The following is a 21,961-nucleotide window of genomic DNA, read 5'->3' on the forward strand; positions in this document are numbered from 1 at the left end:
CCTTCCTGCCTGCCGCTCTCTTTCCCCACTTAGCAAGCCCCGCCCACCTGGTGCCTTCCTGTTTGCTGCTCTTTTTCACCACTTAGCAAGCCCCGCCCACCTGGTGCCTTCCTGTTTGCCGCTCTTTTTCCCTACTTAAGGAGCACACCAGCCTCTTTTCCTTTGCAGATGGGGAGCAGGTGCAAGAGGATCTAGGTCACCTGGCCTAAGCCCCATCCACCTAGTGCCTTCCTGTTTGCTGCTCTTTTTCACCACTTAGCAAGCCCCGCCCACCTTCTACCTTCCTGTTTGCTGCTCTTTTTCACCACTTAGCAATCCCCGCCCACCTGGTGCCTTCCTCTTTGCCGCTCCTTTTTCCTACTTAAGGAGTCCTCCAGCCTCTTTTCCTTTGCAGATGGGGAGCAGGTGCAAGTGGATCTAGGTCACCTGGCCTAAGCCCCACTCACCTGGTACCTTCCTGCCTGCCGCTCTTTTTCCTTACTTAAGTAGCCCTACAGCCTCTTTTCCTTTGCAGATGTGAAGCAGGTGCAAGTGGATCTAGGTCACCTGGCCTAAGCCCCAGTCCACCTGGTGCCTTCCTGTTTGCTGCTCTTTTCCACCACTTCACAAGCCCCGCCCACCTGGTGCCTTCCTGTTTTACGCTTTTTTTTCACCACTTAAAAAGCACCACCCACCTTCTTAGCCCTGCCTCTTCCTTCCTGCTCCTAACTATTAGATCAAGGGCGTCTCTCGCCCGGGCGTCCTAAGCGAAGGGCAGACGAAGAAAAGGGGAATTCCTGTTTGGACCTGTTCGGACCAGGAGGACCCAGGGCCCGACCCCCTGCTCAGACAGCAGGTAGGCATGCACCAACATGTGTTACTCCCTCTGTTCCCCCGTGATGTTCCCTTGTGCCCCCCATTCTCGCACACAGGTGTTGCCTGTTTTGCTTGATTCTTCTACCCTGCTCCCCACTCAAGCCTACTTCTGCAGGAGTCTGTCCTGATACATTCTGGTTTCACCATCACTGTCTTGTGGACAATGCTGGATTTGACTTTTATGGACTTCATTCATTCATGGTGCGTCACCCTTTCTCAACTCTCATGCTGGACTTCCTTTGCATCTTGTACTCATGGTGGCCCTGAATCATGCTGTTCCCATCTTCATCTTGTATCCTGGCTTGCAACATTATGTGTTACTACTGACTTCTGCAATTGAATGCACTCTCCCCTCTTGCTTCTCCACTCTTTTGACTGCCAACTCTCTGTTCTCTCCTCCTTTCCCTTCTCCTTTTTCCTATCTCTTCCCCTTACTTTCTTCTATGCACTTACTCTATCAGAATTGTCCCTGGACTTAGCATGATAGTAACCTCGTCTCTCTCCTCTTCCCTCCCCTTACTGTTTTTTTCCTCCCCAACCCCCTCCAGCACTATCTGAAATGTCGTCAGGCCCAATATGACAGTCGCTTGTTTTGTTCCTCCCCTACCTTTCGGCACCCCTCTCCCTCACCTCTTGTTTTTTTCCAGCTCTAACAGAAATGTCGTCAGGCCTAGTACGGTAGTCGCCTGTCTGTTTCCATTTCCTTCCCACTCTCCCCCTCTCTTTCATATCATATCATATGAGGTCAGTTGTGAAAAGGTCAATTGTGACCCTTTAAATTCGGTCAATTGTTCATTCGAACAATTGTAAACAAACGATTTGGGTAATACCAACAAAGCAGCACCACTCTACCTGACGGAGAGAATAGTCAAGAAATCTACATCCCGCCCAACTAGAACAGTCAACTCCTTCTGCCTGGTCATACCCTGTCATGACAGCACAGACTTGGAACGCACTCCCACATTCCTTAAGAGTGGAACAATACTTCCACAATTTTAGGCGCATTACCTTAAACTGGCTGAGAACAAAAGACAAGTGATTTCTATCGTCTTCGGATCATTCCTTGTACTTACTACTGTATTATGTCATATAGTTCTTACCCCTGCTTATCATCACTTTGCTGCCTTCTGTATTTAACATTGGTGTATGTAACACGGTGTCCTTGTATTCTATCTGTCTCCGTTTTCCCTGTACATTCCAATGGTATCATGTGTATTTGCTAGTTTGCAATATCTGTAAACCTGAAGCTTAAAGCAAACTTGTAACCTTGCGCCCAGATATCTGCGGGTTCGATGCGCCATACACATTTTTTTAAAAAAAAGAAAATCTGTTTTGCTTATGATAGATCCTGAGTTCGTCGCAGGTGGTAGGCCTTCCATATTAAGACGTTCACCAAGGAACCTGTCAGATGTCACCAGACCCCCTAGGTTGTATGTGACTAGCATCTCTACTAGCGCATGTACTCAAGGGGGGGGGGCTCTGGAGCTACAGAGGTTTGCAGACCATTGGGTACAGTACATGTAGGTGCTTGAGTGGTTGGGAAACAAGGAGGGGACAAAAAGGAAAGAAGGACAATGCCTATTCTGTTGGTGCGTGACAACCAATCCAAGTTAGAACACACCACATACTTTGCGAGGTTAGATGAAGCAAAAGAAATCACAATACAATCACCGTCAATAGTTTTGCCCCCACCCATGCCTCCTTTCTGGCCATCAGTTTCTTGGGTTGGTGGATGAATATTGAGGCTGGCAGATGGGGGCTTTCATGCCATTCGTTCATTAAGTGAGCTCTGGGGGATTTAGGACTTTTTATAGGTTTTTTTCCCCATGTTGTCTGTCTGAGTGGTACCACACTTTTTTACAACTCTTAAGATATCGTCCATAATTGATACATATTTTTTAAAAAGCGTGCTTTCAATTCTTTAAAAAAAAGTCTATAATTGATTGCAATTGTCCCCACAGATCCAACCTTTTCTCTTGAAAATGGTTTGATAGTAGGGAAATGTCCTCCCAAAACAGCAGTTCCGACTGGTCTGTTCAGCATGCTTGGTCATTATTTAAGTTTTGTTTGTTTTGCTGTAGATGTAGTTGTGTCTTAGAGACACAATCACAGTAGAGATTGCAGATGGAACCAGCCCCTTGGGTGATAAGTCCAGTAGAACTGGGCAACCCCAAATCATTAAGGGGGTAATTCATAGAATTCAGCACACAAGTGGCGCACGCGGCTGGCGCACAGTGTGCGCGTGCGAATCCCTGCGCCAGCCGCGTGCGCTGAAATCCATTTCCGCGCACAGCGTATTCATGGATTCCAGCCACCAAAACCAGCCGTGGCGCACAGTGGCGCAACGACCCTGCAACAGCGCCAGTTACGCCCCCAAGAACGCCTCCCGCGCAGGGAAAAGCCATCAACATACCCAATCCAGCGCAAAGGGCTGCGCTAACCCTGTACCAGCACAGCAAGCGGGCTACGTGTATCACTGGGGTGCGCGGGAAGTACCTCACGCGATTGGCCCCGTGCGAGCAGGGTACGCGTATTTCAGGGGTGCGCGGGAAGTTCCACACGCGATTCCATCAGGGTACGTGTATTTCGGGGTGCGCGTGAAGTTCCACACGCAAAATCAGCAGGGTACGTGTATTTCAGGGTGCGCGTGAAGTTCCACACGCGATATCAGCAGGGTACGTTTATTTCAGGGGTGCGCGGGAAGTTCCACACGCGATTGGCGCGTGTATTTCAGGGGTGCGCGGGAAGTTCCACACGCGATTGGCCTGGGCGCGTGTATTTCAGGGGTGCGCGGGAAGTTCCACACGCGAATAGCCTGGGTGCGTGTATTTCAGGGGTGCGCGGGAAGTTCCACACGCGAATGGCCTGGGCGCGTGTATTTAAGGGGTGCGCGGGAAGTTCCACACGCGATTGGCCTGGGCACGGGAAGTTCCACACGCGATTGGCCTGGGCGCGTGTATTTCAGGGGTGCGCGGTAAGTTCCACACGCGATTCCATCAGGGTACATGTATTTTGGGGTGCGTGTGAAGTTCCACAGGCGATTCCATCAGGGTACGTGTATTTCGGGGTGCGTGTGAAGTTCCACACGCGATATCAGCAGGGTACGTGTATTTCAGGGGTGCGCGGGAAGTTCCACACGCGATTGGCCTGGGCGCGTGTATTTCAGGGGTACGTGGGAAGTTCCACACGCAAATAGCCTGGGCGCGTGTATATCAGGGGTGCGCGGGAAGTTCCACACGCAATTGGCCTGGGCGCGTGAAGTTCCACACGCGATATCAGCAGGGTACGTTTATTTCAGGGGTGCGCGGGAAGTTCCACACGCGATGGGCGCGTGTATTTCAGGGGTGCGCGGGAAGTTCCACATGCGATTGGCCTGGGCGCGTGTATTTCAGGGGTGCGCGGGAAGTTCCACACGCGAATAGCCTGGGTGCGTGTATTTCAGGGGTGCGCGGGAAGTTCCACACGCGATTGGCCTGGGCACGGGAAGTTCCACACGCGATTGGCCTGGGCGCGTGTATTTCAGGGGTGCGCGGTAAGTTCCACACGCGATTCCATCAGGGTACATGTATTTTGGGGTGCGCGTGAAGTTCCACAGGCGATTCCATCAGGGTACGTGTATTTCGGGGTGCGCGTGAAGTTCCACACGCGATATCAGCAGGGTACGTGTATTTCAGGGGTGCGCGGGAAGTTCCACACGCGATTGGCCTGGGCGCGTGTATTTCAGGGGTACGCGGGAAGTTCCACACGCGAATAGCCTGGGCGCGTGTATATCAGGGGTGCGCGGGAAGTTCCACACGCGATTGGCCTGGGCGCGTGTATTTCAGGGGTGCGCGGGAAGTTCCACACGCGATTGGCCTGGGCGCGGGAAGTTCCACACGCGATTGGCCTGGGCGCGTGTATTTCAGGTGTGCGCGGGAAGTTCCACACGCGATTCCATCAGGGTAATGTATTTCGGGGTGCGCGTGAAGTTCCACACGCGATTCCATCAGGGTACGTGTATTTCGGGGTGCGCGTGAAGTTCCACACGCGATTCCATCAGGGTACGTGTATTTCGGGGTGCGCGTGAAGTTCCACACGCGATTGGCCTGTGCGCGTGTATTTCAGGGGTGCGTGGGAAGTTCCACACGCGATTGGGCTGCGTTTGGGTATTAGGGGTGCGCGCAAAGTTTCACACGCGATTGGGCTGCGTGCGGGTATTAGGGGTACGCGCAAAGTTGTATACGCGATTGGGCTGCGTGCGGGTATTAGGGGTGCGCGCGAAGTTTTACACACGATTGGGCTGCGTGCGGGTATTAGGGGTGCGCACGAAGTTTTACACGCGATTTCAGCAGGGCACGTGTATTTCAGGGGTGCCGGGGAGTCCTACATGTGATTTGCCAGTGTGGGTCCTCCCAGGTGTTCCCTGTACACCCTTCACGGCCCCTGCAGGCAGCCCACACCACAGGGGACTACCCTGCATCCCTGGTCATGTCCCGCAGACAGCCCACCCAACATGGGCATGCCCCCCAGCAAAGGCACATGTCTCCTTGCACCAATGATCACCAACTCATGTCCTCTTGCACCCCCACCCCCAGCATTGCGGGGCACCTGCCAGCAGGCCCCCACCCATGTCTCCCACCACCCCCACCCTCCCCCCAGTCACCAGGGGCAGCCTCCACCAGGCTCCCACCCATGTCTCCCACCACCCCCACCACCCCAGTCACCAGGGGCAGCCTCCACCAGGCCCCCACCCATGTCTCCCACCACCCCCACCCCCCAGTCACCAGGGGCAGCCTCCACCAGGAACCCACCCATGTCTCCCACCACCCCCACCCCCCCCAGCAGTGCAGGGGCAGCTGCCAGCAGGCCCCCACCCATGCCCAACTCATGTTCCCCACCACCCCCACCACCCAGCACTGTGGGGCCCCCACTCATGTCCCACTCATGTCACCTTGCACCCCCACCCCCCAGCACTGTGGGGCACCTGCCAGCAGGCCACCAACCATGTTCCCCTGCCCCAGGTCCTGACGATACACAATCATGGCAGTAATGGGCAGCATACCCAGCACAAACACCCAGCCAAGGATTGCATCCACCCACATAGCAAATGCAATTACATGATACAACCCCAATGGCAAGTATGTAAATGAACACATGTCCCTCACACACACATACACAATGGGTGCAAGTGAATGTCAAAACCCATATCATGACATGCATGAAACCAATGAGAAAATACCACAAAAGAAAGTTATAAAAACATGTATTCACGAAGAAAATGAAGTAAACTAATCAAACATACAACAATGGGGATAACAAAATAAATTGTCCATGTCCGATAAGTAATGTAAAAATCCAAAAAACAAAGGAATCCAAAAACTAATGTTGTCCAAAGCAAAATCATGGTGAAAAAAATAAGGAAAAACCATTGCTTCATGGTGAACACAAATATAAATCAAAAAAATGTATTTTAAAAAATCCAACTATACACAAGAATATTCCAGGGTCCATGAGCCCAACACTATAAATGAAACCTACTACTACCTAATAAAAAAACTATATACAGAAAAGTGGCCATTGTCCGAGCGGTCCAAAATAATAAAAACAAATAAAGGAAACCTAACACTAACTAACTAAAGAACTATATACAATGGCAGCGGGCAAGTCCTGCGGCTCACTCTGTGATGTTGCCGGCCAGGGCATCATCGAACTCCATGTCGATGTCCTGGAGGCGGGACTCTGTCCTGGCCCCGAGGTCTCGAAGGGATAACTCCATGTTCACCTCAAACTCCCTGCGAGCTTCCTCGAGGCACTCAGCCCGCCTCAACGCCCGACGCATGGAGAACTCCGCCCTGACCATGGTGAGCCGCTCCTCTTCCGCCCGCTGCCGCTCCGCACCTATCCGCTGGACCAACTGCTCCCACACGGAAGACACTACCATCCCAGGGTTCTCCTGCCCTCCGGCCGATGCCTGCCCCTCTGATCTTGATGGCCCCGAGCCATGATGCCTCCCACGTCGAGCCTGCTGCTGCCTCCGACGCCACTGCCTCTGCCAGCACGACGGCATCCAGGAAGATGGAAACCACCGACGCCGTCGTGCACGTGCCCTGCCCGATGATGCCGTCACATCCTCCATCTGCTGGGGTCCAGTTGCTGTGTTGTCCACCCCTGCTGGACCTCTGACTCCCGACTGTGGCAGGGATGGGATCCCCACCGAGCTGGCTGCATTGGTCAGGGCAGGTCCACAGGGGGCCCTGGTGGCATCTGGGCCGGAAGACGGCAAGGAGAACGACTGGCGTATAGTCTCCACAGAGGAGGAGAGGGCCGCCAGATTGGCCGACACATGTAGGAAACCCCCGTCGGCACGGTGCTCTTCGTGATGAACTGCATGCTCCTCCTGGGAAGCATGCACGGCATCACGAATCACAGCCGTGCGCATCGCGACCCCAATCAGGACCTTCTCCACACGGCCAGGGGTCCCCTCGTCCGCAGGTGGAGGGGAGTCAGATGACATGGACATCCCCTCTACCTGCGGACGGGCCTGGGACGGGGCATCCCTGCTGGTGCAAGGTGGTGCACCCACAGGTTCAGGGACAGCGACATGCACAGGCCCCTCCACGGTGACCTGTGCTGCCTCCTGCCCCTGCCCCTGGACTGCACCACTTGCACCAGCAGGGATGCCCCCACCAGGCCCCATGTGCGCCTCAGTGGCGGCCTCCTCCTCCTCTGCGGAAACCACCAACCTGGATGGCTCCTCGCTGTCTACCGCCGTAGCAGGCCCCTGTGGGGGCTCACCCACCCCTTCCGCTGCAGCCGTGGGGGCATCCCCTCCGCCTTGCTCCACAGCGCCCTCTCCGCCCTCTCCTTCACTAGCCGCTGCGTAGAGGGAAACATAGAACACAAGCATCAGGGTACTGTACAATGGTCCCCTAGACAGGAAGCAATAGCAGATGAGTGCCACTGTCAAAGTACACTTCCATCATGTCACACCACAACACATGTGTCAGTCCAGGCAAAACACACACAGTGACAGTCTTGGTGCGTGCCAGGGACATTTCAATGCATGTCCAATGGACTCTCGAATCATACAATGTAATGGGACTCACATGCATCATGGGTCATGCCTATCACATGCACACACTTCAACTCAGTCACATCCATCTGGCCCAGTACACCCCAATCACAGTGCATACAAGGATGACTAGGCTGCATCAGTGAATCTGTACATTGTCACAGACATGTGTCATGCATCCATGGCACTCACAAGTTACAGACACGCAGGTCAGGCACACAGACATTGATACCACATATGTATCTGGCATCAGCACCCATCCCTCGCCCCCACCCATGTCCAGGAACAGAGACTGCCATGCTCTCATGTGTTCAATCTGCGCAGGGCTCCCCATGTCGCATTCAAACACATGCAACAACCGTGCGGTTCAAACATTACAGGTCGCACATGCATTCCCATGATGTCCCTGCACACATACATGCATACATGGTCTATGTCACACATGCAGGCAAGTATCAGACAACCAGCACACTGCAACATGCCCTGTCTCACACAGCAATGCTTGGCCACTTACCGCTCAACTCCAGACGGGTCTCCCTCTCAAGGACCTGGGCGTGGAGCGCTGGGTGTGCGCGTTCCAGGACCCTCAACTGGATGGAACTCAAGCGGCCCCGGCCCCCCTCCACGAGGCGCCGGGCCTTCATGAGGGTCCTGGACCTCAAGTCTTCCCAGCGCTTCTTGACCTTCTGGATGGTGCGGGTTGCCACCCCCTCCGCGTTGATGGCAACCACACAGTCGGCCCAGATCCTCTCCCGTCCTTCCTTGTTGGCGCGGGACGATCCGAAGAGGGCATCATACTGCCCCAGGACTTGCTCCACCAGGACACCAACTTCGGTGGCAGTGAAGCTGGTACCCCTCTGCCCCTCTGGCCAGGGGTTGCCACTGATGACAGATGTTGATGTGCCCGACATGGCAACCCCAGGGGCAGGAGTGGGTGGGCAACTGGGTCCTGGGGCTGGGCTGTGGAGCGATGTTATCCGTGTCGTGAGTCTTCTGTTCCAGCAGGGGTGGACACAGCAACTGGACACCTGCAGATGGCTGATGTGCAGGCACCAAATGGCAGGGCACGGTGGCAGCAGGCAGGCAGGCAGGCAGGCAGCAGCAGATGGCACGTGGGAGGCTGCTCGGGGCCACTGGGGGGCTGTAATTCGGCCTTCTGGGCAGGTGCGTGGTCTTCCGTGTGTTTTCGCGTGGCCAGCTTGATACGGAGTGATTTGGCACGTGAAAATCCTGCACGTCAGCGTGAAAATCGAGGAAAGGCCCTTAGCGCGTAAGCGCGTCAGCACGCGTACGCGATTTCATTGGACCAAAGGCCCTTACAGCGTAAGCGTGTCTGTGACGTTTTGCGCACGGGCGTTGCCCTGGCAGGGCTTGGTGATCCCGCGTGCCTTTATGTTCTGTACGTGGTTTTCGTGCGGTGCGTGTGTTTTCCATCCGTTGGGGTTCACACGCTATTACTTCACAGCGGGTGTTGGCTACGCGTTCTTCTACACGCAAGGCAGGCGGTGAGTGGTACCCCGCTCCCCCAGGCCCGATCGCGTGAAAAACTTCACGCGAACCCCTGTAATGCACGTAGCACGCTCCCCCAGGCCCGATCGTGTGAGAAACTTCACGCGAACCCCTGAAATACACGTAGCCCGCTCCCCCAGGCCCGATCGCGTGAAAAACTTCACGTGAACCCCTGAAATACACGTAGCCTGCTCCCCCAGGCCCGATCGCGTGAGAAAGTTCACGCAAACCCCTGAAATACACTTAGCCCGCTCCCCCAGGCCCGATCGCGTGAATAACTTCACGCGAACCCCTGAAATACACGTAGCCCGCTCCCCCAGGCCCGGTCGCGTGAAAAACTTCATGCGAACCCCTGAAATACACGTAGCCCGCTCCCCCAGGCCCGATCGCGTGAGAAAGTTCACGCGAACCCCTGAAATACACGCAGCCCGCTCCCCCAGGCCAGATCGCGTGACTTCCCGCATGACTTCCCGCGAACCCCCGGAATACACGTACCCCGCTCAATCGCATGTGTAACTTCCTGCGTAACCCCGAAATACACGTGCCCGGCTCGCACAATTGCTGTATGTTGCCACTTTTGTAATGCGCAGGGACGCTACCGCCTGCCTTTGTGTGGCGGACGTGTATCGGCTTGTGCGTGTCTTTCGCTGTGCGTGGCTTTGCCCTATTCGATTCCATGAATACGTGTGGTTCGGGTGCGTGTGGGCGTTCCGTCTGCTTCCCTGCAGTACATCCCCAGTTACGCCCTTGTTTTCGCGAGTTGTTCCCCATTCCGCGCGTTACGCCCCGTGTTCTGCCCACTTTCTGGTGTATGCGCCGAGGTTGTGCGCTTTCACTGTGCGCGTCGCACAGGTCTTTTGGGATGTTGCAGTGACGTGTGCGCCATGCACGGGTTTGGCGCACATCCCGAGGTAAACACGCGCAGGGACTTCCATGAATCGCACGCGTTTGCGTGCGCCTGTTTTTTTCTGCTTGCGCCTGCTTGCGCCTGCTTGCGCGAAGATTTTCGGCGCATGTTTGTTCCATGAATCGGCCCCTAAGTCTTTCAGCATTAGGCAGGGGTCGGGGCTGGGATAGGAGTGTAGTCTCTGCCACCCTATAGGTGCATATTTCAGTGGGAACAGCCTTCCTGTTAGCGTGCTTGCTTGTAGATGCTTGTAGATGCTAGCAGATTTGAGACACGAAAATCCAAAGTTTTGCCATAAGCTCTTTTTCTATAACTTGGAATTGTTCTTCCAATTTGCCAGTTATTTTTTGGAGGTTTGGGTCTAGTATGGATTTGGCATTATGGTGTTTAGGGGTACCTTTTTTTAATTTCTTCCCCTGGACGCATCTTGGCTGTGGCTATGATTGGCCTTTTTTCCCCCATCCCAACGAATGTTGGAAGACAAAATTGTGGATAGTAGTAAGTGGCTCAAAGGTCAAGGCCCACATTCACAAATCACTACACTGTTAGCAACAATTAGCAGCAGTAAATGGCAATCGGTCAATTTAAGCAACAGCACAAACAAACAAGTTCACTTGGCTGAGTCTCCCATTCCCTGCCAGCTTAGAACTGAGGGCCACTTGGGGGCCTCCTATCAAGGGAGCACCAGGTTCAAGACGGCTGGAAATCCCTCCATTCTCCGGTGCCCGTTCTCCGTTCCTCGCTCGACAGCAGCACCGTACTAGGGCATCACAGAACTTATCATCCAATTTATCGAAGCCTTTCCTCTGCATCTTGGCTGTCCTCTTGAGGGAGGAAGAGTACAGAAGGTGATATCCTGCAGCAGATCCCAGCAGGGAACAGCCTGAACCACTCCGCAGGCAAGGAGCCCTAGAGTACGAGCAATACAGGTCCTCCGCCTTGCACTGGCCTCCCAGCCACCCTCCCAGCTGTTGTGGCTCAGCTCAGTGGGAACAATAATGCATTAGAAACCGGGCCGGGGGGGGAGCCAGCCAATCGCGTGGCTAGGACGCGGGCTTGAACCGCCGGTGTAAGACCGCGTTCCAATCTGCCTGACGGCCGGCTCCCCAGCCACCATGTTCCCCACCCCACTCGTCTCCTTTATTTAATTTTTAATCCCGCCACCCCCAACTTACCTTATTGCAGCCACACCTTCCTCTCTTCTCAGAGCGGCTGCCATGGAAAGGGAAGGAGGGGCTCCATACGGCCATGTTGGTAAAGGATTTTCCTTCATAAACGGGACACAATGTGCGTCCCGTTGCCGGAAGGAGCATTCTTTTTTTAGCACCCCCGGGTGCCGCTTTGGTAACCCGGGGGGCTAATGGCCTTAACGCCCTATCAGGCCTGCCAGATCGGGTGTTATCGGGCCGGGCCCCTCTTTAAACACCCTCATTCTGTTCAGGTCTTTAACTCGCGCCCCAGGCAGATAACACCCGAGCGGTCCCACTGGATCGGGTATTAATGCCACATTATCTGTTAACCATGTAAGAGGTCAACGCATTAACAGCCCAACAGTGTGCCACACCTTGTTTTATCACAGCTTTCTAATTCAGATGGTCGAGAGAAGTGTCACTTTTTCTCTTCATGCCAATATGGGTCTTCTCTGTATGTCATCTGTTTACCCTTCTTCAACGTCTTGCCCACGTGTATCTTGTGATGCGCTTCCATAACACACGCACATCAACTGTTTCTACGTTTGCCAGGCCGCAGATATTGCATAAGCTTTTGCTTTATCCCTCAGTTTTCTCTAATTTCATTTCTTTAGAATTCCTGTTGCTATGCTACCGTGGTAGCCCCTAGTCTCGTCAACAACATTTTAAAGGCGAGAATACCTTGTTACCCTTGGGCGATGGTTCGCCCCAACTCTGTTACACGCTTTTCATTTATCTGGATTGCCCTCTAGTGGTCGCCAAGATGAATTACGTCTTGATCATGTGCGGCGCGGCCTGGAGGTTTCAGTTCCCAAGAGTTAAACATCACCACCCAAGCAGTTTATGTGCCAGGTCATCACGTCGCCATCACTGCAAAGTAAAACTCATCCGTGCGTTAATTATGCACGGCAGGAACGCACGTGCCAACGTTCCTTCGATCGATAGGAGAGAATTAGGCGTTTTAATTTGATCCTGCGCCCAAGCAACGCGCGTGATCTTCTGAGTCAATAGAGCGCTGGGCACAGAGCGCGCTTCAGTTCTAATATCTGCTCCCGGGAAGGAGCCCTCCTAGTTTAGTTCATTATTTTCAACGTTTCTAATGAACTGAAAGTTAAACATAATGATATTTGTCTTTTCTTTGTAAAACCCTGGAATGGAGAATCTGTTCCATTCCGTGCCTAATTAGTAAATTAGGAGTAAAATCGGGGGTTTAGAAGTGCATTTGCAGATTAAACAGTCATCCTTAAGGTGAGTTTTTTAAGAAATATCCGGCTTACACTAATAGGCGCTTTTCAGCTGTGCTGAGCTTCTGTTTGCTAAGCATCATTTTGCGACCTCTATGGAACAAATCCACAGAGAGCTAGAGAATGAGAAGTTATATTGAAATAGGAATCTTGTCACTTCATTCCTTCCTTCCCTTGTTCCATCCCATATTCGGGATTTGTTTGGATACAGTTGTTATTTGGAGGACAGCCGTGGCACCTAAGGGTTTGGGAGTATCACAAATGCAATAAATAAATAAATAAACCCTTGCACTGGCTAGTTGGGGAAAAAGTCACATCAGATATACATTCGCAATCACTTCTGTTGAATATCATGCAATTTCACGCCAAATATCGTTCAGTTCCTGACTCACTGATTCCTCCAACCAAAAGTTATTTAAATGTGCTTGTATTTTGTATGCAGAATTTCTCAATTGGTCATAATTATCATGATGCACTTCCAGTAATGGATTGCACTTTATGCATTTTTCATGACATGACTTGTCATTTTAGTGCTTTGGCAATTTTCTGTGTGTCATTAAAGCAAATATAATGCACAAACCTGTAGTTTAAAATAGCTATGGATATGTCTGATAAGAAAATGTAATGCTCTTTTTGTATATCATGGGTTGTTTTTCACTGGCAAACATATTGAGTCTGGGTGCTGTGTGATGCTGTACATTATTTGTTGACAACCCAGTATTATTCTATGTATTCCCCCTGTTGTCAGGTGGGGACTACCTTTAAACTCAAAGTATTATTTTGAAAAAAGAAACGTTCTTATCAAGGGTGGGTTGTTAGATAGCCCTGAATGGAGTGTCAGCTAAATAAATGTAAGAGGTTTTGAGAGCATCATTTCTGTTCTAGGTCCACCAGACCCAGTATTTATTTAAGTGACACTTGTGCATAGGCACGTTATAAATGCCATATCATATCATATATCATATTTCTTCATTAGTAAAGCTGTCAACACATTTCTTTCTCCATGGATTGAGAAGAAGGGATCCTCGTGTTAGCTTCTTTAGCATCTCGTTAAGCACTGCCAGCTCACCTGAGAATGTCCTAAAAACCCAAATTGCCACCCACTACACTTTAATGCTGACTACTGCTAACCTTATATGGGAACAATTTTGTAGGAAGTCCAATACTTTTGGAGGGCGGTAATAGAATGGGCGATCCAAAGCATGCTTGGAAAGAAGACCTTTGGTACACATAAGCACTGCTATTTGATAGATACCATGACCTGTAAACCAGCCAAGCTACCTCTGATGGTAACTCCAGACCATGAAGCTCAACCTCCAAGCTTGAGCTGACACTGATCCCATCAGGTGACGGCCCCACCGAGAGAGTCAGAGCCAGGTCTACGGAAAGCCTCCCAGGAAGAGGGAGCGATGGTGTCTGTGGTCAGTGGGTGATGACTAAAATGATTTCCGCCTCCTCCCTGGTTGTCTTTCTGACTAGCCTGAGTGTCAGTGGCAGCAGGGGCTACGCATAGAAGAAGGCCTTGGGCCCTGTTAGGTATAGAGGACCCCCCACACTCTTCATGAAGATATGGGAATCAGTGTGCATGAAGCTTGTCACTGGTGCCGATAGTTTGGGTAAAGCTTTTGGAGTCGATTTCAGGTGGAATGGGAGCAGCTCAAACTAAAGGTATTTTTCCAGCACAGTGAACCAGAGAAATGACTGCTGAGCTGGGAAGGGAAGGTCACAGTGATACATGTTCCAAAGGTCCAGGCATGTTAGATGCAGTTGTGGAATCTTCTATGTGATCTCCATTGTGAACTGTATGCAGGTAGCCCATGCATTGCAGATCATTCTGAGCCCAGTCAAGCTTCTTTGCACTAGTAACACATGGAAGGCAAATCCCTGTCGTTCTGCTTGTGGGGGGAATGGATCACTACTCTCTCAGTAGCAGATTCTCGGTGATATCCTGGAGACACTTTCTGTTCCCCAGATCCTCCAGACTCTGCATCTTCACTTTGGCCAGTTGCAGAGTTAACAATGTCAAGTCAATTCAGCAGCCTTTTGTAGCAATCTCCATAGCCCAGGATTGATCTTTGGGCTGGTCCATGTCTCGGGAGCATAGCTCAGGGGCAACATGCTCGCTTTGGAAGCAAGAAGACACAGAGCACCACCAGTTTGATCCCTGGGTCCGTGCTTAGAAACCTCTGGGTATTAAGCCCATTATAAATAACCTATCATATCAGATCATACGCATGTAAAAGCTTGTGGTCGACCACTGACTAAGTCACTCCAACAGTCATGAATGTTCATTTTTAGCGGCCGCCACCCGTTGAGAGGGTTGTGTCTGTCAGCCCAGAAATACGAGTCTGGTCTTAGATGTGCCTCTAGATATAGGGTCTGTTCTGTTGTGGTTTCAAGAATTGCCTTCTCGCTTGCAATCCCCCAGGTAGGGAATGAGTGTGCAGCCGCTACCAGGACGAGGTGCAGTTCTCATATGATTACCTCTGCACGGTATTGAGTTATGGTCCATACACAATCCAACCTAAAAAAGGCATGACGACTACACTCGTCGTCTAACTTGTACCTGCAATGCAGCATCTGGTGTAAAGGTTTTCAATAGAGATATACAGCCTTGGAGCAGCTGTTGGCGAATCCCTTTTCTTATATAGTTATGCAGCTGTACCATTAGATTTTGGTTTTATGCAAAGTCAGCATTCATGGATCCTTCGGTACTGAGGCTATTCAGTGCCCTGTAAAGGTAACGGTTAGGGCAGCTGAATTGATGGTCTCATTTTCTCAAACACCTACTGCACTTGCTGTTTTATATGAAAAAAACAGGACCTGCAGCCCTTGCCTTTTTCGGTAGCATTGCACATTTCCTTCAGGACTTTCAGTAAGGCCTCTGCCCTGTACATTTGACAGATTTGGTCCATATAGTACTGACCTTCCTATATATTGAATATTTAGGGGCAATATCCTTAGACTACATTGATGGCTTCCCAGCCAGATTGGGTACCAAATCATGGAACACCTATTGACAGGGTAAAGTAACTCCTATTGTCTGCCTTCAAAGTCATTCTCTTGTTATGTTTATTAAAATTATTATTATCCTATTAGGACTGGCGAAGTGTCCATAATATCAAGATGACTCAAGACATCCCCTTCTTATAGTTGGTCAAGTTCCTTGCCTGGAAATCCCTGGGTTTTCCATATAACCTGCAATATTGCAAGTCCGGCTTCCTTTGCAATATAATGTCCCTTGGTATCCAGGTCAGATGCATCCCCTATTGCATCAGGCCTCTGTGTTCTTGTTCTTTCTTTCTCCAATGCCGGCTTGTAGAATCATACATCATAGCATGTACACGGAAGGCCTGGTGATGTCCTATGGTCCTTCACAAACAATGATATGTGTCCCGTTCATTAACCGAACATTAAACTCATTTGCAGCAATGGGATCTGCTGTGTGCCCTGATTTCGTTATTAAGCCTACTTTTTAGACTCTAAATTCTTGGATTTTGACACAGGTACAACAGAATCACCGGCACCCACTGCCCTTGAAACAAATGTTAAGTTCTCATTGTTCAGTAGCACATAATGAGATACCTGATCCATGAGAAAGGACGCGTCACACCGCTATAATTATACATTTCGTTAACAGAAAAGACCCTCACATGACCTCCACCAGGGAAGCACCCACACCTTTGATTTCACATGCTCAGTAGTCAAGGGAGCATTTTGGGCTGGAAGTGAGATTTCGATGTGTTCATGCTTCCAGTAGAACTATTACAACTTCAGCTCTTGACACACATTTCAAACGCCCTATGATCTGACAACAGGAAGCAAACACAAGGTTTAGTTTAGTTTAGTTTGTTTATTTATAAAGCGCGTCCGAACCCTCAGGTAGCTGGGCGCATAATCATGTGCACAGCAGAGTTACATATCGTTACAACAGAGTTACATATCGAACATCTTAATACAGCAGACAGAGCATACATTAGTCAAGGCTCTGAGAGTTCCATACAAGCATAGAATAGGACCTCCTTCCATTTTGAAATCCCTTACCATCTGTCAAACCCCTCTGACCCTCCAGATTTCCCCTTCACACTCCAATCATACTCCCACCCGTGACTTCATGCTACTGGGAGAAGCCCTTTTCCTTTCACACACCTATTTCTCACACAAAGTTATTTACTGTGGACAGAGGTGAGGGAATACAAACCAGTTCCCGTTTAGTGTTACCCTGAGATTTGGGAATGGGAACTGAGTGTTAGGACTCACTTGCATGTGTCATTATCTGCCCAGCAATAAAGAGTTATGGTTTTCCCTTTACAAAGCCCAGCTGTCAACCATTTGTCAAAAACACTCCCAGAAGCCCTGATAGAACGGAGTCGTGCCCCCTTCACACACTTATCGAAAACCCAATATCATTTACCTTGGACAGAAAGTCAAGGTCTCATTCTGACAGCCTTGATTGCCGAGGGAAGGTTTGATTGGTAGGATTCAAATGAAGCATCCAGGATTGTGGTGCCTGCTTCCTGCCTGAGTACACATTTGTGGACTGTTAGGATCCCCCCCTCCACCCACTGAAAGCAAGGATCTTGGAAGCCCTGAGTAGCAGCAGACAGTTGTGCGAGGCTCTCGCTCAGTGTCCAAAAGGAAAGATTTATCAATTCAAGCAAGATTTCGGAGGTGGAGACTAGCGAACGAGGATTAAGAAACCATGAGCCTTTATTCCAAGATAGAGTGACACAGAAGAAGATCTCAAGATGATACCAGTCCTGAGGGTGCTGTGGCAAGTACTGTGCAGAATTCTAATGTTTGGCACCAGTGGACCAGCTAGCATGGAAAATCCACAGAAAGTGGCAGCCTTTTTTGTTTGCAGCCTTTGGTCAGCTCAGACTATATGTAAGAAGATTGTGTCCTTATGTGTTGGTCATGGGGGGCTCCCATCAATCCACTCTTCCTTAAAAGGGAATCATTGAGAAGAACCTTGGAGGACCACTGCTTTATTCCAAGGAGCTGGAATCCTGATTTATCAGCCCTCCCACCACAAGATCCCCATTGTCTATGAAGCTTCAACCCTGTGTACAACTCACAAGGATCAATGAGTGTGCGACCCACATTCACCTATCACCTGGGTCCTGATTCCCCTGAAAAAAGAACTGAGCGCCAAAACGCTTTCTCATACGTCGCACCGGCCGGCTCTACTTGCGCCCAATGTGGGACCGGTGCACTATTTCATCTCAGGTACTAAAGAAATGTGTCCTACACTCAACTATCCAGATGTAGGATTTGGGGTGTCAATCTGTTTGCTAAGCATTTGGGTGCACATGCCTGAGGCATCATTTTGGGATGGTGCAATTAAAGCAGATTTGAACAAATAAATTACGTAACATTACTTAGAAGTAACAGCTGTCCACTTCACTAGATCATGAAAGAGCCTACCACAAGCCCCAAACCACTGTCCTACGCTGTCCTGTTGGGGCAGTGCTCAGGCATTTCTCTGTAAGCCACTCAGGGGCTGTCACAGAGCATATGATAGAGTTAAAATGACAGCTGCCAGCAGGGATCAGTAACGTAAAGATGTAGGTTTTAGATGTAGAACATTAAGAGAAGTCATTTCCTTGCTTTATGGAATTGATGTGGCCATGTTTATTTAATTAATTGTTTTTATGTAACGCACCTAATACTGTACCTGAGTTTGGGTATCAAGCGGGGTTCCGGGGTGGTTTTTCTTTCAAGAGCAGTGCGTTGCCCCTGTGCTATCCGCAGTTCAGATAACTGTGCATACGAAAATACTGCATATTTATAAACACATTCATGCAAAAACTTAGATGGGGTTAAGTTGAGGTACTCATTAAAGTGGGGGTGGGGGTCTGGGGAGGCTGTGGGGGTCTCCCCTGCAGTTCTTAATTCTTTGTTAGAAATGAGGTTTTTTCGCATTCGCATTAACACATGCGTTAGTATCACGCAGATCTGCCAGGTTCATACGAGTGAGGATATTTGCCATTAAAAGGTTAGAGAGTTACATTAAACTGACTACCCAGGCTGAGGACAGCAAGATTGCAATGCTTCAGAGGATGTGTAGATGGGCACATGATAGCTGGGAAAAGATATGTCAACGTATTTTCCCAAAAAGCTTCTTAACTGCAAATTCCATTAGCACATTAGGAAGGTTTTGAATTGATCATAACCACTGGCATTGTTCTGGGCAACACTCCATTGTTTTCCAGCCTACCATGTAAGGAAGTAGAAATACCATATGCAAATCAGGCTGGATCCCATCACAAAAGGGAGGAGCAGAGCAGCCCAAAGTGCTAGGTCACATCCATTCAACATAAGACCAAATGCAGCCTAGGCATGTTTCAGCCTCTTTGCACTTCTTCAAGCATGGCTCTTGAATTAATTTGATATCCCTTGCCTTGTGGACTACCACTCTGCTCATTGAAGAATGTATGTTCCGAGTTTCACGAACTCAGGCCAATTGATTAATTCTGCCTTGTTTGGCTGACCCGATAGAAACAGGAGCAACATGGACAATTGGCATAGTATGGTGGAAAGGTTGCAGTGGTGGCCACAGTTGGAACAGTAACCTGTACTATTGCAGATGCAGGACTCAGAATGAGAGCCATGTAGGGTTCAAGTCAGAAGGGATGAATGGCCAAATGCCACAATTAGTTGAGTGGCACAGTGAACGTGTTATTAGTGAATGGGATGGGGGACCCTCTCCTGACATACATCAAAAACATGGGGGGCAGAGAGAACAAGCCAATAGATATGATATGATAAGTTATTTATAACGTGCTTAATACCCAGAGTTTTCTAAGCACGGACCAGAGGATCGAGGGTCGAACCTGTGGTGCTTCCAAGGTGAGCATGTTGCCCCTGAGCTATCCTTCCGGGACATAGAAGAATTAAACCAGTCCAGTATGATGTTAGGAATTAGAAGGGAAAGCATGAGCAGTGTCAATGCCGCTGCTCGCTCAAGAAGAACCAGATTAGGAGAACCTGGCTTTATGAGCAGCTCACAGTTAGCGCCTAGAAACAGATACAGTGCAGGTGACATGAACGGGCCACCTTTTTGAGGATGTTAACAATAAACTATAGAGTAGAAATAAGCAAGTGGAGACTTGAAAGGCAGTTACAAGAATTTGGAATTCTGTGATCTGATTTTCGTACACACATGGTTGTCATACGTAATTTTCACGAGAACATGCCTTCAACTCTGAGTGAGTGAATGAGTGATTGAGTTATGGCATTACATAGTGCACACTATCCGAAGGTGACTCTTGGTGCATCAATGAGACCTGTGCAATAGAAGCAATCACACAATTAGGACTGTGACACGACCTAGAACTGTATGTCAGATGATCCCCACAGCACATTGGGCTATTCTAATCTGCTGCACACTCACCCATTCCTGTATCACTTCTGCCCTCCCGAATTCTTTGATGTATACATTACGCTAGCCTCTGAAATACAGTGTGGTGTTGTACCCTGACAGATATTTGCTTTTAACGGATGTCAAATAAATAATGTAATTTTGTATCAGTTACTCGTCAATTTGCGCATCATTGCCAATGGCACATAGTTCTTCGTTGATAGAAACTAGTTAATTACTATTATTTCATCCCTCGTCTTCCCCCTACTCTCCCTTTTTGGGTTTATGCCTTGGCACTATCCTTTATTTCATCATTTTAGTGTTACCGTCTGCGTATTTATTTCGGCCATCTTTAATGCCCTCCGTGCTACTTCGTGTATGCCTTTTGCCATTGCACGTCATATTTTTGCTATATAAATAGATATTGTTCTGCGTTGGTGCTTGTTCATCAAAATTAGGATAGAAAAGCATGAACAGAAATACTGTTACTTTTCTAAAGCTATACATTCTGGATATAAATATGAACACCATAGACATCTAAAATGAGTTTAGACAAATCATATTTTTTAGCGGCTTTTTCCACCACATTTGAATGCCGGTCATTCTAGGCATTCGTCAGACAGATTTACATATTTTTAGTCCTGCGCTAGACAGTCTAATATGTGATGCCTGTCTCTACTTTTCTGTATTGCACGAAATGTGTTGCCTCCCGTCATGCTCGCAAAGAATATCACTTGGGATATACGCTTATGTGGTGATATAGGATTGCACAAACCTGTGAATAACATCAGCACAAAATGTATTTATTTATTTATTTATTGTGTATTTATTTATTTATACCGCACCGTAAATCTGCAGGCATCTGGGCGCCAAAATATGGTACGCTTTTATGACACAGGCGCTTGTTAGTCTGTATTACAGAATTCAGTGGGCCATGCGATAAATGAGCTGCATAGCCAACCATGTGTGTTACACGGGTAATTTAGCTGAACCTGTGAAGGTGATGCAGTACTATGCAATGGAAATGCTTACAACCCCGCCACGTATGTGCTTGCTCAGTAATGAGCCATGCCAGGACCACTTGCGTGCTTGTCGGAGTACAGTATATAGCTAGCATTCCCCATCTGCTCTGCGGAATAACATGATTTTGACCTAATTTCGTGTGTCAAGGACTACAGAGGCATTTGGCGAAGAAAATTATCTTCTGTCAAAAAGATGTTCGCCGTGTTTCCATGCTAATATATTTATGACAAACCATCCAGCTGGGTAAATGAGATGTTTCTCGCTGGCTTCTGCATAATGTTCTGCACTACCAGTGCCAGCACTCCATGACAGCCTCGGTGGAGAGAATAAATGCATTGTGACTAGAAATCGCCCACCACATGGGGATGATCAATGGAAAGTAAATGCAGCCATGGAACACTTTGCAGAAGAAGGACAGCTTCGGGCACATAAAGGGGACTTTTGGGATCAAATGAAAGAAGCCATATACAGTGTAAATCCCAAAGGATATTTGTCACCCTTTCTACCTATATGTAATCCCTTTTTAATCAACACAGTGTGCACATTCGAGAGCACAGAACAAGAGAAGTAAGGATGTATCATGAAAATAAATAAAAGGCCAGGAGAACATCACTGCCAAGAGATTGCAGAAACATGCTTGAAAGGCAGGATCATACCCACAGCAATCACCCATACGGGTGAATATGGACATGTGCATTGTATTAAGTGCTAACTTGCCCTCTTTTAAATTACCCAGTACTATCTGCCTTAATGTGGCACTACATTTGTGATTTAGTGGACCTGATCAGGGTGTCTGTGCTCGTGGGGGGCGGGGAGGAC

Source organism: Ambystoma mexicanum, chromosome 6q (genome assembly GCF_040938575.1).
Source record: "Ambystoma mexicanum isolate Mex_15411 chromosome 6q, UKY_AmexF1_1, whole genome shotgun sequence".
Taxonomy (NCBI): Eukaryota; Metazoa; Chordata; class Amphibia; order Caudata; family Ambystomatidae; genus Ambystoma; species Ambystoma mexicanum.